General features: G+C 40.0%; 1 protein-coding gene across 8 annotated transcripts in view; it reads right to left on the minus strand.

Moving 5' to 3' along the window:
- The window catches only part of SPART (spartin), a 388,960-nt gene that overhangs the window by 58,538 nt on the left and 314,123 nt on the right, over nt 1-16,299 (minus strand). For 6 of the 8 annotated variants that reach the window (XM_084981527.1, XM_084981521.1, XM_084981525.1 and 3 more), the window contains one exon: nt 3,096-3,214. The exons of the other annotated variants lie outside the window; for them this stretch is intronic. The gene's annotated coding sequence lies outside the window, so the exon portion shown is untranslated. The remainder of the gene's footprint in view (nt 1-3,095; nt 3,215-16,299) is intronic. 8 annotated transcript variants of the gene reach the window in all.

The following is a 16,299-nucleotide window of genomic DNA, read 5'->3' on the forward strand; positions in this document are numbered from 1 at the left end:
CTCGCGGCATATGGAGGGTCCCAGGCTAGGGGTCCAACCTGAGCTGTAGCTGCTGCCCTACACCAGAGCCACAGCAATGGGGGATCTGAGCTGCGTCTTTGGCCTTCACCACAGCTCAAGGCAATGCCAGATCCTTAACCCACTGAGCAAAGCCAGGAATAGAACCTTCATGCTCATGGATACTGGTTGGGTTTGTTACCACTGAGCCATGACAGGAATTCCCTCTTCTGTTCATTTTTTTTAATCAGACTTTTTTTCCTATGGAGTTGTATGAGGGTTTTAAAAAATATGTATTTATTATAGTAACCCTTTATCAGATATATGGTCTGCAAATATTTTCTCCTACTTGGTAGGTGGCTTTTTGATTTTGTTACTGGTTTCCTCTGCTGTGCAGAAGCTTTTTAGTTTGATATAGTCCCACTTGTATAATTTCGTTTTTGATGCCTTTGTTTTTAGGGTCACTGCGAATGTTCTTAATGCCGGTGTATTTTATACTTAAAATAGTTACAATAGTAAATGTTACGTTCTGCCTGTTTTAACACACACACACACAATTATAGAAACAAGCTTAACATTGTGTCTTCCTGTAGGTCAGCTTGCCATTTCCACACCTAAAATGCCCTTTCTGATATTTGCTGTCAACTTTCTTGCCTCTGTTTTGAACTCTCCATACCCACTTTGACCACGCATGAGCCAGGATCACACTTGCCCCCATAGCTGCCTGGCCATCAGGCTCCCTTGCTTCTCATCTGGCTTTACCCAGGTCCCTGGAATGTTACCTTGCCTGATACTTGCACCTCCATCAATGTCCCTAACGTTTCCTCTGCTTGTGATTGGGGGATTGACTGTGTATCATGCTCTATTCTTTCCCTCTGGTTTAGATCTCCTTCCTACAGGGGCTCAACGTTGCTACCTTCTTTGTTCACTGTCAGCACAGACAGCTGACAGAACAGATGTGTGTGCAACACACTTCCTCTGCCTTATTACTCTCCCCAGATCCCAGCACACATTTGTTACATCTGTGAGCTCAGGCTGAGGGTGTTGCTTGAGACAGTATTCTTTTTTTTTTCAACAGATTGAGACTTTTACAGAAACACTGACACCTAAAATTTAGAAGCTGCATATTTACTATCGTCGTCATCTATATCCACTGCTAATTAAAAATTTCAACTCATTTATGATAATGAGCACTACATGACATATATTGGTTGGAGATAACTACATCCCCATGCTGGTGACACATCTCTACAGCATCGTTGGATCCAAACTGTCTCCCCTTCTAGACCACTGAGTTTACAATGCAGCCTCAAAACAAGTGGTTATTATGAAATTTAGTAACGGGATTCTTCGTTACTAACGAACTACAAATTATTGTATGCTCAGTTGGAGACGGAAAATCTTTTGATGATGAAAGTATCCGTGGCTTGATAATATTTGTTAGATTGAGTGGGACTCCACAAGGAGTGAAGAAGCTTGGTGCTATTTGGATATGTCACTAGTTATTAGAAAACTATTCGGGGAAGCAACCCCTTTCATAGTCGCTCACTCGTGCACTCATGCATGCATCCCCCGGATGCTACTGAGAGTCTACCATGGGTTAAGCGCTGTTCTAGGAGCTAGGGTTATAGTGGCAAACACATGACGGTGAGTCTCAGGTTCTCTTTCTTTCCTTTTTATTCTTGGATTTTTAGTCTTTGATTTCCATTTGAGTTATTTTTGATCCCAGGCCCTCTGAAAACTTTAATTTTCTGGAAGTTGTTTAAGGATCGCCAACCAGGACAGACACAATGAGAACCCTCCCCCATCCTCAGGGCAAACAGTTCTACTTCTCTTTCGTAGGCAGTTTCTCTGACTTTCTGACTTCCCATGTCTGCCCCAAACAATGTCCATAGGTAAAGCCTTGTGAAAAAAGTCACCTCCTTTAAATTGACTGTAATACAACATGTTTGCCCCTAAAATAGAGTTGGCTGCTCTTTTCTCTTTCTGAAACTCTCTCTCTGGAAACCTAAGTATTCACTAGAATTCTGAAATTTGAATATGTGTAATCATTTAACTTTGGCTTATGTGACTCATAAAGCATTAGGGAAATTAGCTTTACAATCTTCCTTGCAGAAGAAAAAATCCAATTTTCTTTTGGTCTCAGCCTTATAAATTGGAAATTGGCTGAAGGGATTTTAGCAAAAGGCAAATCTATCATTATCACATTAGGATTTATTAGAGGTGAAAATGGGGCCATTAGTTAGAATCTACAACACAGACTGTATTTTTGGTGGCTGTTTACACTTTCAGTGAAACTGTGTAAAACAAGATAATCCCCTGCTGGAAATAAGATTTTAGAGTACCAGGATAATTTCAGGATCTATTGAGTCCATCCCAGTTGAGGTGTTTTAAAAAAATAATTTTTATGAAATTCTAATCATCATTCACATGGGAATGCTAATGAGTCAAGGAATAATTAAAAATTTGTTCAAGTCCAAAGAGATTGCCTAGCTGGCAACTGAAAAGGGAGAAATTTCCCTTTGAAGCTATGAATTCTGAAAGAAAATTTCTAAGCCATTTCCTTTGCAAAAATGTCTTGTATTCTCTTCAGTAAGAGACTGGGACTTGATATAAAATCTTCTGGATGATGTAAACATTTTGAGATTTTTCAGCAAGACAATAATCATACAAGCCCCATGAACCCGGAGGAACAGGCACATCAATCCTACTCTAGCACCGAAAACTCCAAGCAAGAGCATTTCCTAGGTATGTAAGTGATCTTGCTGCTGCTACAACACCACCAACACAGTGGTTGAAAACAGCACACTTGATTCCCCCACAGCTCTGGAGCTCAGAAGGCACCAATGATGTTTATAGGGCTGAAATCAAGGTCCACAGGGCTGATTCCTTCTGGATCCCCCAGGGGACAATTTGTTCCTTGCACTCTTCCAAATTTTAGAGGCTCCCTGCATTCCTTGGTTCCTAACCACTTCCTTCTAACCACTCAAGTCTTTTTCTTTCCACCTCACCTTCTGGTCTCTCTTGTAAGGACTCCTGTGATTCCACTGGGCCCACCCAGATAATCCAGGATAATCTCTCTGTCTCAAAATCTTTACCTTAATCACATCCATGAAGTTCCTTTAACCATCCCCAGGTTCCAGGGATTAGGGAGTGGACATCTTTGGGGCAGCAGCATTCGGACAACCACAACCTCGGGCTTGCAGTTATTTAACGTCTGCAAATAAAGAGTGAAATAAAGAAGGTATGTTGGAAATGCAGAAGGATGAAACCCATATTATTACGTTCATGCCATTTCTAGTTCTGGGGATCTATGACACTCTCACCCCAGTTTGAAGAGCTGCATTGCTCTCTCCTATTTCAGCTTTACTGAAATAGAACGGACAATAAATTGTACATATTTAAAATGTACAACATGATTCTTTGACATACGTATATTTTGTGAGATGATTACCAAATCAGGTTAATTTACACAACTATTGCCTCAGATAACTCTCTTTTTCTTTCCTTTTCTTTTCCTTTTCCTTCCCCTTCTTCTTCTTTTGGTGAGAATGCTTAAGTAATAGTCTCTTAGCAAAGTTCCACTACACAATACAGCGTGATTAAGCAAAGCCACCATGCTGTACCTTTGCTCCCCAGGGCTTATTCATTTTGTAACTGAAGCCCTGTACCATCTCCCCATGTCCCTAACTCCTCAGCTCCTAGTAACTGATAGGTTCCCAGGAGGATGGAGACAGAGCCCCCACCCCTACCCCCAAATGTGGCTGTTCACCTGGAGACCGGCTGTGGACACCCTCTCCCGGAATGTGGATGCTCACGTTGGGCAGCAAGAAACAATGGACGTGTGGAAAACAACTGCCCGCATGGATAAACCTCCTATAAAGATCAACTACCCTCTGTCAGGGGACTCAACCCCCTGCCCCTCTTAATCTTCCCTTCTTCCTTCTTCATTGTTCCTGCCACAGGTTCCTGCCATGAACTCCAGCCGCAGATCCTTCATTATAAGCCTAGCTCCTCCACACAGTCAGGGCTGGCGCCACCTTGAGCTCAGCCCGTCCCCCTCTGATGCCTTAATAAATCTCTTGCTTTACCAACGTGGCCTTGCACGTTCCGCCCTCGGCAAACTTAACAGTAACGACCAGCCTACTAACTGCTTCTGTGAGTTCAACTTTTTTTTTTTTTAGATTCCTTGTATAAGCAAGATCGGATGACCTTTGTCTTTCTCTGTCTGGCTAATTTCATTTAGCATGATGTCCTCTAGATTTATGCATGTCGTTGCAAATGGCAGACACCGCCTGCGCAGCAACGCCTCAGCTGGAGAGTCTCTGCAACTCTTTTCAGTTATAACCAAGGACGTGAGGGCAGTGGGGTGGGTCTGTGCTTGATCTGCCCGTCATGTCTGGACAAGCTGTATCTCTACCCCAGCTGTGGGGTTCAATAAATGCTTACAGTTGAATGGAACTGCACACTTGCAAATTCGTACCATTGACTTGTATATCACCTTCAGTTTCTCTACAGCCAAGCCCTGTCCTATGGGGGAGTCAAAGTAGCAGGGCTGAGTAAGAAACCACCAGGATTATAAGATGTGGTTGGAGCAGGAGGAACGTTCTTTCACTTCTACTTAAACTACAACACGTTCAGATATTCCAGAGAAGAAATTTTGGTTCTCAACTCTGCAATAGGCTAACAGTTCTAAAATTAGCAGCCGTCGATCCAGGTTGGAAATAGGAGGGTGAAGGTAACAGAATGGAACAAAGGGACATGCAGGTAAGGGAGTGAGTATTGAAAATGGTGTGTGGGTTGGAGAAGGAATGAAAGGACAATGAGGTACTGATCAACTATGCAGCTGGTATTTGCTGGTTGACAGCATCGCTGTGAAACAAAAAATAAAAAATGTATTAGCAAGTTAGAGATTACCTCAGTATGAAAGACTTATTAGTACAATAGTTATTTGTTTGAAAGTATTGGTTTTTACAGAATATCTTACTCATTAGCAACTTCAAAAAGTGACAAGATTCAGGCACAGTCCAAAGCTGGTAATTAATTGATATTATAAATATCTTACAATGCAACTAAAAAGAAATGTGGGTTTAGCTATGGAACTGTAACTACAGATAAAGGTTGCAACTTCTTTTGAGAGGCTGATTGGTGGTGTTTTAAATGCTTCCAATTATTTTAAAAAATCTGTTTTTTGGTTATGACACATTTGAGGAAATTTAAAAGTAATATTGAGTTTTTGAAAGTGTAAGTCAATGGAAATTCTAAAACTGCTTCAAAAATATTAACATCCGTGGAATGCTAATGTATTGTAGCAGTCTATTATTTTAAAGCCCTCAACTCCCAAGCCCATAGATCCAAAACACGTTTCTGTGAACATCTCCCAGTATGTTATACAACGTCACCATGGGCTCCTCGGGTGAAAGGCAACTCGCTGTTCAACCTGACAAAACTTGAGCACAGTACTTGAGGGACAGAAATGCAGAGATCCACCTCTTTCCGGTTTTCTTTATGCTTCAGAGTTGGATATCGCCTGGAGGATCTCAGAGGAGGGTGGATGTTTCTTCGGACATTAGGTGACCTACTAGTGTAATAGCAACATCGCCAAGGAGAAACTTGCATGCAGGTGAGAATGATCTTGGATGAAGCCACAGTCCTCATCTTTGTTAGGCTGAGAAAAATAAATGTTACCAGTGGGTTTGAGGTTGATGGAATTCTGGGGAGTTGATTTATTCAAAACAAAAGGAAGACTTATAAACCTGAAAGTTCTTAGCTTATAATGGGAGCAATAACTGGCAGGATAATTTGGTGCCTTCCATTTGCTAAAGGCACTCTGTCCTCGAATCCATTCAGCGGAGTGAATCCGAGGCTAAGCACGCAGGTGGAATAAGGGCATGAGGGGTTCACCAACAGTGAATGCTCTTTGCTGCTCTGGAGACATTTCTATCCAGATATCAGCTCCTCTTCATTAACCTGTTGTTAACTCAGGTAGCTAAAGGCCTCTCTCTAGCAAGTTCATTTGGCTCACGAAATATATTTAAAATGTTTTGAGGTTCACTGATCTCTTCCACATTTTGTTAGTTCTCTCTGTTTTTCATGTTGGATGGCCATAGTTTCTGATCTGATCCCTGATTTTTTAGATGTTTTTTTTTGGTACTGCTCTACAGACTAGTGTTCATTTGTATCTCACTGTTTAATTGGAAATCCCATTTTAGGATTGACCTGCCACATGGATGGCATAAGATAAATCTAAAAGGCAAATCTAACTATGTAACTTTCCAGCTTAAAACCCTTCAGTCATTTTCTGCTGTCTATGTACTAGGAAATGCAGCAGCCCAAGTACCTCCTGAGCGGACCCCTGCCTTTCTCTCCAGCCCTGTCTTTAGCTGTGGCCCCAGCCCCTCTTCTCTCAGGCTAAGGCCATGTGAGACTGAGGTTCCCCTAACATGTCTTACGATTTCACACCTGTCCTCTCTGCACACATATACGTCCTTCTACCTGGAATGCCCTCGATGCCCCTTCTGGCTTGGACATACTTTTTCTGTGAAGTCTTTTCCAGTCTCCAACATTAAGAAGTCTAGGGTCGGAGTTCCCGTCGTGGCTCAGTGGTTAACGAATCCGACTAGGAACCATGAGGTCGTGGGTTCGATCCCTGCCCTTGCTCAGTGGGTTAAGGACCTGGCGTTGCCATGAGCTGTGGTGAAGGTTGCAGATGCAGCTTGTATCCTGTGTTGCTGTGGCTCTAGCGTAGGCCCGTGGCTACAGCTCCGATTCAACCCCTAGCCTGGGAACCTCCATATGCCGCGGGAGCGGCCCAAAGAAATAGCAAAAGAGACAAAAAAAAAAAAAAAAAAAAAAAAAAGAAGTCTAGGGTCAACAACTCCTTTGTCCTCCTAAGTGTCCGGAATATTTCGATCACAGCATCTCTAGCATCGTATTTCCTGTGCTTATTCATATATCTGTCTAGGCAACAAGCTGTTCTGTATCTTTAGTTCTTGGCACAATCGCTGGCACATAGCAATCACGCAATGAATGTTTGCTGAAAACATGAATAAAAGTCTTAAAGTTATGAATTTGCAGCCTACAGTACTGCAGGACACAAAAGAAAAAGGGGGAGAAAGTGGCAGACTACATGTTCTAATTCTGAATGAAGCTAAGGACTGCTCACATAGGAAGATTCCCACGGCAGGAGAAAAGAAAGTGGTGGAGGAAAATTTTCTGAAGCAGATTGAATGCTTCGATAATCCTGCCAAATTTTATCCCCCGAATTATGATGCTATATTATTTTTGTACAGATTTATCCATATTTGCAAATGTTTTCCCTAGGGCCGCACTTCCAGCAACATCGAATCCTTAACACACTAAGTAAAGCCAGGGTTCAAACCCTCATCCTTATGGATACTAGTTGGGTTCTTAACCCCCTGAGCCATGATAGAAACTCCCATATTTGCAAATTTCTTTGTTTACTATTCCTTTTTAATCTCAGTTCTTCCCTGTGGAGTAATTTTACTTTTTTCTGAAGCATATCCTCAGGAAAATGTCTTTCTTTCACTCATATTCCTGAGTTACAATTTAGCTAGGTAAATTAGTCTGCTTTTTTTTTTTTTTTTTTGTCCTTTTGTCTATTTTCTAGGGCCACACTTATGGCATATGGAGGTTCCCAGGCTAGGGGTCTAATTGGACCTGTAGCTGTGGCCACAGCAATGCCAGATCTGAGCCGCATCTGCAACCTACACCACAGCTTATGGCAATGCCAGATCTTTAACCCACTGAACGAGCCCAGTGATCGAACCCGCAACCGCATGGTTCCTACTCGGATTCCTTAACCACTGAGCCACTTGGGAACTCCTAGTCTGCTTAATGTTATTGTCTCTCAGCATCTTGAGGATATTACCTTTTTCACCCTATTCTGACTTCATTGTTATTTTAAGAGGTCAATTTTAAGACTGTCAATGCTTCAGAGATAATCTGTTTTTCTCTCTAATGGTACACTTCTTTTTACTTACCCTACTTGGGATTTATTGTGCTTTCTGAATCTGCTATACATATATGTGTGTGTATATGTATTTACATATACATATACACACACATATATTTTAAGATATGTATTACATATATTCTTTATATATGTAACATACACAAGAATCCTAATATGTGTTAAGAAATCCGTATTGAAATAATTTATCGGGATGAAATTCATGTAGCAAAACCATCTGAAAGTGAACAATCCTGTGTTCTAATTCCCATATGTTAGAATACTGTCTCTGCCTTATTCCGTGTATTCTCTCTCAGGAATGCCACGTTGCATTTGCCTTTTTAACCCTGTCCTCTAAGAGTCTGATCTCCCTTTTATGTACTATATGTAATTTCTTCAGTTCTATCTTTGACTTCGATAAATCTCTCTAGCTGTCACTGTCCTGTTGTTGGTAATACTTGTGATGAGAACTTTTAAAATCTCCTCTCTTGGCAACTTCCAAATACATGGCACAGTGTTGGTAACTATTTTCACCATGCTGTACGTTACATTCTCGTCACTTATTTACCTTATTGCCCAGAGTTTGTACCTTTTGACCCCTTAACCCATTTTGCCTACCCGCCCCCTCACTCTGTTTCTGGCAATGACCAATCTGTTCTCTGTATCGATGAGTTCTTTTTTTTTAAAGATTCCACATATAAGTGAGATCATATAATATCTGTCTTTCTCTGTCTGACTTACTTCACTTAGCACAATGCCCTCAAGTTCCTTCCATGTTGAACTTGGAAGGAAAGGCAAGATTTCCTTTTTCACGGTTGAATGACATATTCATCCATCCTTGGACACTTAGGTTGCTTCTATCAGATGATATTTTAATTTTATTTTTATTCAAAAAATTTATTTTTGGCCATGCCCATGGGATGCAGAAGTTCCCGGGCTAGGGATCGAACTCACACCATGGCAGTGACCTGAGTTGATGCAGTGACACCAAATCCTTAACCTGCTAGGCCACTAAGGAATTGTAATGATATTTTTTAAATTTTAGAAGTTATATTTAATTCTTGTCCTGATCATTTATGACTCTCTGCTCTTCTTCACTTATATATATATGTGTGTGTGTATATGTGTATATGTATATATATATATGTATATATATCTTTTTTTTTTTTGCTTTTTAGGGCCACACCCACTGCATGTGGAGATTCCCAGGCTAGGGGTTGAATCAGAGCTACAGCTGCCGGCCTATGCCACAGCCACGGCAACGCCGGATCTGAGCCATGTCTGTGACCTACACCACAGCTCATGGCAATGCCGGATCCTTGACCCAATGAGCAAGGCCAGGAATCGAATCCACAACCTCATGGTTCCTAGTTGGATTTGTTTCCGCTGTGCCACAATGGGAACTCCTGCTTGTATTTTTGATACCTGTAGAGGACCACATTGAAACTGATTGCTGGCCTCTAGAAACATTTATTTTAAATTATCCATGTGTTAATTTCAATATCCAAAACACTTTGGTATCTTATTCAGCCATTTTTAGTTTTTGATGACGTTTTTGTTCATGGTGTTTCATTTCGTCATGTTTTTTTGTCATTTAATATTGGTGCCACTAGCAAAGCCTATTAACAATTCCTGGGAAATGAAAATAGAATCTGGGTAATAAACTAATGTCTAACCTTATTTTCCTTTGTTCATAGTCTAGCATCACTGGCGCATAGGGTGTTCAGACCTGTGTTTCTGGTGTGAAGGTTGCACCAACACCTCAGCTCTGTGGGCAGAAGCACCACACATGACACTCAGTCCAAGATGGCAGCACGGGGGCTGAGAGCAGAGAGGCCGTACAGGGCACTGGATCTGAAGCAAAAGGGGCACAGCTGGGCCACCCCCGAGAACCCTGCCCCTTCCTCGAGGTTCCTAGAAAGCAGTCCTGGCCGTGGCCTAGCAGGAAAGGTGTGTCCTCTAGAGCCTGAGCTTGAGCTTCTGCATTCATTGATCAAAGAACAGAATTTTCCATCCTGGTTTATCCCAATGGATATGATTTCCTGTGCTATACGGTGGGACCTTGTGGTCTATCCATTCTAAATGGAAGAGTTTGCATTTACTAGCCCCAAACTCCGTAACATAAGGGAATATATAAATGAGACTGTATATATGCATATAACTAAGTCACTTTGCTGTATAGCAGAAATGAGCACAATATTATACATCAACTCTACTTTAATACCTTTTTTTTTTTTTTAAAGAACAGAGCTTTTCTTTGCTTCTGACCCAAACTCGGTCTTATTCTATTGGCTCCAACAACACTGGGCAGGAGGACCAGAGTTGGGGACAGACTTGGGAGGGTCAGTAACATTGGGAGCTCACATATGGCTGATTTGGGGAATCCTAAGTTCTGAGTTCAGGGTACATTCTTCAGAGAAGACCTGTATTTGCTAACACCAGAGGCTTCAAGACATTGCCAACCTGACACCTCTTGACATGTTTGATGTTTCCTGGATGCTGTAGGTAGTAGGATTTGAAACCCGTATCCAAGTGAAAGGGTCATAGTTAAAACTTCTCAGGTTGAGAGTTCCTAGTTTTTATATTACTGTTCTACCCAAAACAGGAGTCAGAATACAAAGTTTCCTGGTTTTCTTCCTTTTACCAGGAGTGATTTTTTTTTCCCCCTTCTACTTCACCGTTTTAATGAGGGTGTGGTCTTCTGAGTGCACCGGTGTCTGCTGGGGCCTGGGTTCCAGTTCCGCTTTGCTCAGGTTTAAGGCCTTCCTTATTCCAAAACGGTCATTACCACCCAAGGTTCTTTTCACTACATTTTAGATTTTTTTTGGGGGGGGGATAGTTAATGCTGCAGTATGTACTATATCATTGAAAGGAACTAAAGTCTTTGACAGTGGATTTAGCTCCTGGACCATTTCATATTAAATATGTAAAGAAACCAGGAATTATGACTTAAGAACCATATAAAGTGTGGTAATAATTTTCCTGGCATTTTTTTGATAAAGAACAAAAATACAAGATAGGAGTTCCTGTCGTGGCGCAGTGGTTAACGAATCCGACTAGGAACCATGAGGTTGCGGGTTCGGTCCCTGCCCTTGCTCAGTGGGTTAACGATCCGGCGTTGCCGTAAGCTGTGGTGTAGGTTGCAGACGCGGCTCGGATCCTGCGTTGCTGTGGCTCTGGCGTAGGCCAGGGGCTACAGCTCCAATTCGACCCCTAGCCTGGGAACCTCCATATGCCGCGGGAGCGGCCCAAAGAAATAGCAAAAAGACAAAAAAAAAAAAAAAAAATACAAGATAGTTGATGTATGATAAAAATTGATGTATATAACGAAATTCTGAGAAGAGTCATATTTTAGGATAATACAGTTATAATATTTATTCTAACATAATAGCTGCAAGACAAATAGTGCAACTTGGTACTTACTAATGAATATCATCACTCAGATTGAAGTGTTCAGTTAGCACCCTAAAAAATGTATTTTTCTAATATACTGTTAAAGGAAATTGGCTTTGGTCCATGTGTGTGTATGTCTATATTGAGAGTAATTCGTAGTAGAACTGTTTAAACCATGTGAAGCCAACACACATCTTCCTTGAAAAGAATTCCACAAAAAAGGAGCTGACTGCCCCTTAAAAGTCATTTAGTACAAGCTCCATTTAACATCAAATTTGTGGTGTTTCATATTAATTCCATCCTTACCAACAGGTAAAGCGTACGGTACTTTTTAGATGGTAACCTTATTTTTTGCAGATTGCTAAGAAATGGAGGAAAAACAGCCACGTTTAATGTAAATGTTCTAGGCGTGCTCCATCATTCCTAGGATAGAGTCCAGCAGTAGATTAATCAGAACATCTCCTAAAGATACCTAGTTTAGATTTACTTTGGGGAACCACAAACTCATTCATACTGAGCCAAAGGGAAACTGGGAACAGACAGTCCCAGGAGCCAGCTTCTCTATTTCAGTATTTGTAGATCCCCCCCGGGGGTTATGGGGAATCCTAACACAGTCTGGGGAAAAGCTCCTTCTTGGTAAACATGAAAGCTGAAACACATGTAGACTTTCGAAGTGCTTATTAATAAACGAATGCTAGGGAATTATAATAACGATAGTGGTCCTTAAAGAAACAAGATCTAGGAGTTCTGTGGCTCAGGCAGCGTTGTCACTGCAGTGACTTGGGTCACTGGGTTTGTGGGTTTGATCCCTGGCCCCGGAACTTCCATGTGCCACCAGAATGGCCAAAAAAGAAGAAAGAAAGGAAGGAAGGAAGGAAGGAAGGAGGAAAGGAAGGAAGGAAGGAAAAAGAAAGAAGGGTGTAGTTTCCTGCTATTCAGATACTTTGAGGTCAGGCAGGCCTTGTAGCTAATCTGAATTTTTACATATTAGCCTCTTCTTTACGTAAGATCCTTAGGTATTCTCTTACTTTTGTGTGATTTCGGGTACACATTTTAAGTAATTTTTTTTTTTAAGTGAAATTTATCTGGCATCTAGGTGTTCTGAGCATAAGGATTTAAAAATACCTATCTTCCCTCTTGTTAGAAGTACACTATTTTAGCTATCTTGTATCCCTTATTTTTGATTCTTAGTAGGTAACTGTGATGTTTTTGTTAAATGAATTAATAAGCACATCCATCAAATCACTAGAACAACGAAAGTGAGAGAGATATTATCAGCTTTGTTTCTGAGCAATAATTTATCTCAAATATGTGTGTTTTATCAGCTGATCTTTTTGTTCATTGTATGAATTGGAATTTCAAAAAAAACAACATAAGAGAAAACAGTTCCATGTGCCCTTTTAATTTTCTTTCCAAGGCAAACTTAGATAATGTAATTACCTAATGTGTTTGTAACTTGGTCCTTTTTCCAGAGGGCTTTTCTTTGCCTTAGCAAACAAATAACAACAGCAACAAAAAACCCTCTAAACCCTCTAAATCCTCTATTTTTTCCCAGAGCTTCTATGATATATCTGCAGGCTAAGTAAATATGAAAAGCTTTGCAGATAAACGTTTGAAAATGAACTTTATATCATTTCTAAAATCTGGCAAGGGAAATTATCTCCAAATGTATCAGTCTCATTGACTTGGCAGTTTTATTAAACTTAAACACCTTTTCAATATTTTCATTGCTGAGGAGTGCATATTACCATAAGGTAAAGACTCAGCCATCCAGAGCTTGACAGATAAATATATAATTTTCATAAAGGTCTTGTAGTCCTTAGACACTGGTTGAGCAAAAACACAGAATTAAATAGCACTGTCAGCATGAATCTATCAGTGACAAGGAGAATTAACAGCTGGTGACGTGCTCTGGAGGGAGGAGCTTGGGCCCTTATGCAAGAGCAAAGGATATTTTAAAATTACACTGTTTTAAATCTAGAGTTTAATATAGAATTTAAAACTATTGGTAGGATTGATTCCCCGCCACTCCTAGAAAAGTAGGGAATAGATTATTCTGAGAAAAGAACCCTTGTCTTTTTTTGTGTTCTGTTGCGTTCCTAGTACCTAAGGAATTCCTGGCACATAGTAGGTGCCCAATATGTGTTTGCTGAAAAATGATGGGATGAATACACAAATGGGACAGGACAATGAAGCTATCATAGCTCTACATACAGTTCTGATTCTCAGCCAAGAGCCTTTCTGTGAGTCCAAACTCTGCTTACTTATAGCTTAACAGAAGTCTGAGAGTCTGTCAGAGAAAAAATAACAATCATGTCACTTTCATTCCAAATATGTTCTTAAAAAATACTTATATAGATACCCAGAATAGATAAATGTTAGGTTAATTAAAAAAATCAGATATGAAAATGTAACGTAAAAGGTTTGGTAATATTTATTATTTTCTAAAAAATCCTAACAACTGCAATGGCACGATCAACTTGTAAATTGCCATTCAAACTTATCATGGTAAGTAAGGCACAGTAGGAAACAATATATTCATTCAAAATTTTTAAAAGTCCTACACATAAATTAAATGAATCAAAGATAGTAGTAGAGGCCAGAGTTTAGGGTATTTTAGAGGCACATCCAGAAAGTATTAAGGAAATCAGAATTTGGGGGTTATGTTTATTTCTGTTCTGAAAACAGTATTTCATAACAGTAAAATAATTACTATTTATTTTATATAGAATGAGATGAATTTAAATTCTTTTTTTGTTTGTTTGTTTGTCTTTTTGTCTTTTAGGGCTGCACCTGCAGCATATGGAGGTTCCCAGGCTAGGGGGCCAATCGGAGCAGTAGCTGCCAGCTTACGCCACAGCCACAGCAACAAGGGATCTGAGCCTGGTCTGCGACCTACACCACAGCTCACGGCAACACCAGATCCTTAACCCACTGAGTGAGGCCAGGGATCGAACCTGCGTCCTCATGATGAGGGCTTAAATTAGAAGCTTTTCCCAAAGATAACGTGCAGTGTACGTTCTGTCCCCAAAGGAAGATAACAATGTTCAGGAAAAAACAAAACAAAACAAAACAAAACAAACCGGCATACAATTTTGTTTAACATAATTCAGATCTCTATCACTCCCCCAAAGTGTACTTTCAAAGTGGAAAATGAAGACGGGGCTGACATATGGCTTACAAGAAAAAATGATTAGACAAAGTCTTTTTGATGAATGATTTAAATCAAAATTTAAACAGATATGTTTAAATCATTTCCACCCTGAAACACCCTAAGAATACATTGCTATTCAATGTATTCAAATGGTTTAGATTTTGGATTTTACCACCTAGAAATCACTGCCGTTTTTGAGCCGACATATGGTTAATCCTCAACAGACTGCTATTTATTAGAAGGAAAGAGGGACATGACACCCCAGCACACCTGGGGGACATGCCCAGCCCTGTACCTCCAGCTTCAGAAGCTTTCTCCTTTATTTCTCCTGACGGGATTCAATTCTTGTGCAGTGTCTCTTCCTCACTACTGTCCTGGCCTGTGCTTGAAATCAGTAGAAACTTTAATCTGAATGTCAGAGCCTTTCACATTGTTCGTTCCTCTCCACTTACCAACAAAACTTTCTCCCCTGCCCTCCTATTTCCTCTGTAAAAGAACCCAAAGCCAGCTTCCTACAAAACAGATGACTTAAAATGGTTCCATTCTAGTGCGGTAAAACATTGCCTGTTAATTCCAAGTAAACAAACAGAAACAAAGAAAATATCTATTAGTGTAATCACTTCGGATGTTGCTCAGAGGATTCCCTTATTTCCAGATCCCTTTTATAAAGTACACATTACTTCATCACTGTTGATTTGAGCTTGCTATTAGTAACTGGGTAAATCCGTTTCCTGATTCTTTTCCCCAAGGACTGGCACAGCAACACTTCCTTAGACTCAGCTTTCCAGCTACCTGACTTCCTTTCTCTCCCTCCAGTCTGAATTATAAACTCTCCATTTCTCTTCTTTTTTATACATGTTTCTATCATCTTCGGTAAAAATTACTAATTTGTTGTAAATGAATTCTTTTGGATTTGAAAGCCAAAATAACTCACAAGTCTAGCTGTATATCTTATATATTTATTGTAATTGTAAAGATTTCTCTCAGAAAATTCCTGCTTGAAAAGCTTATCATCTTCATACTGTTCCTAACGTTACACCAAGCACAGGTCTAGAATTTTTAATCACTATGGTATTCTTGCTTTATCAAGCAAATTAATAAATGAAGGAAAGTGTTATGAAATCTATTAAAAATAATCTTACTCAATTAAGGAAACTAGTGAGAGAAATGATTTGTTTCCATTAATATCTAGAAGCAGAATTATGAGCACACTGCTGCATAAATTAACTGTCCTTATCTTCTGCCAAGCAGAAGTTCATTCCTACAGATAAAGTGTCTTCTCAGTTGGAAGCAAGAGACAGAACAATAGATCCCAAAGAAGGATGAATCTTTGGTGCTGATGAAATATTGGTGGTGAGATGAAAATTCCACAAACACTGCTATCAGTCTGAGAGGGAGTTCTCAAATTAGGGAAGGAGAGTACGCATTTGGTCACAGAATTCAACATACAATTTTAGTAGAAAAAACAAAGCTTAAGCTGCAATTCGTATTAACTATTACATAAGTCCAGGAGTTTCTACTGTGGCTCACAAACTTCCATATGCCACAGATACGGCGCTAAAAAGCAAAAACCAAAACAAAAGCAAAAATCAAAACCAAACCAAAACAAACAAACAAAAAACCCATTTCATAGGTCCAGCATTCATCGAGTACAAGTAAATAGCATAATCTATAAAATTAAATGGCAAAATTTTAATTAAATGACCAGATAAACAAAATCCAAACTTGATCGTTTGTCTGTTCTGGTTCTATCTCTGGATTATTTCCTGATTGGGGAAAATGA

Source organism: Sus scrofa, chromosome 11 (genome assembly GCF_054392235.1).
Source record: "Sus scrofa isolate SSC_HxYL_T2T_F1_AM1 chromosome 11, Sscrofa_HxYL_maternal_Yorkshire_Landrace_v2.0, whole genome shotgun sequence".
NCBI classification, from domain to species: domain Eukaryota; kingdom Metazoa; phylum Chordata; class Mammalia; order Artiodactyla; family Suidae; genus Sus; species Sus scrofa.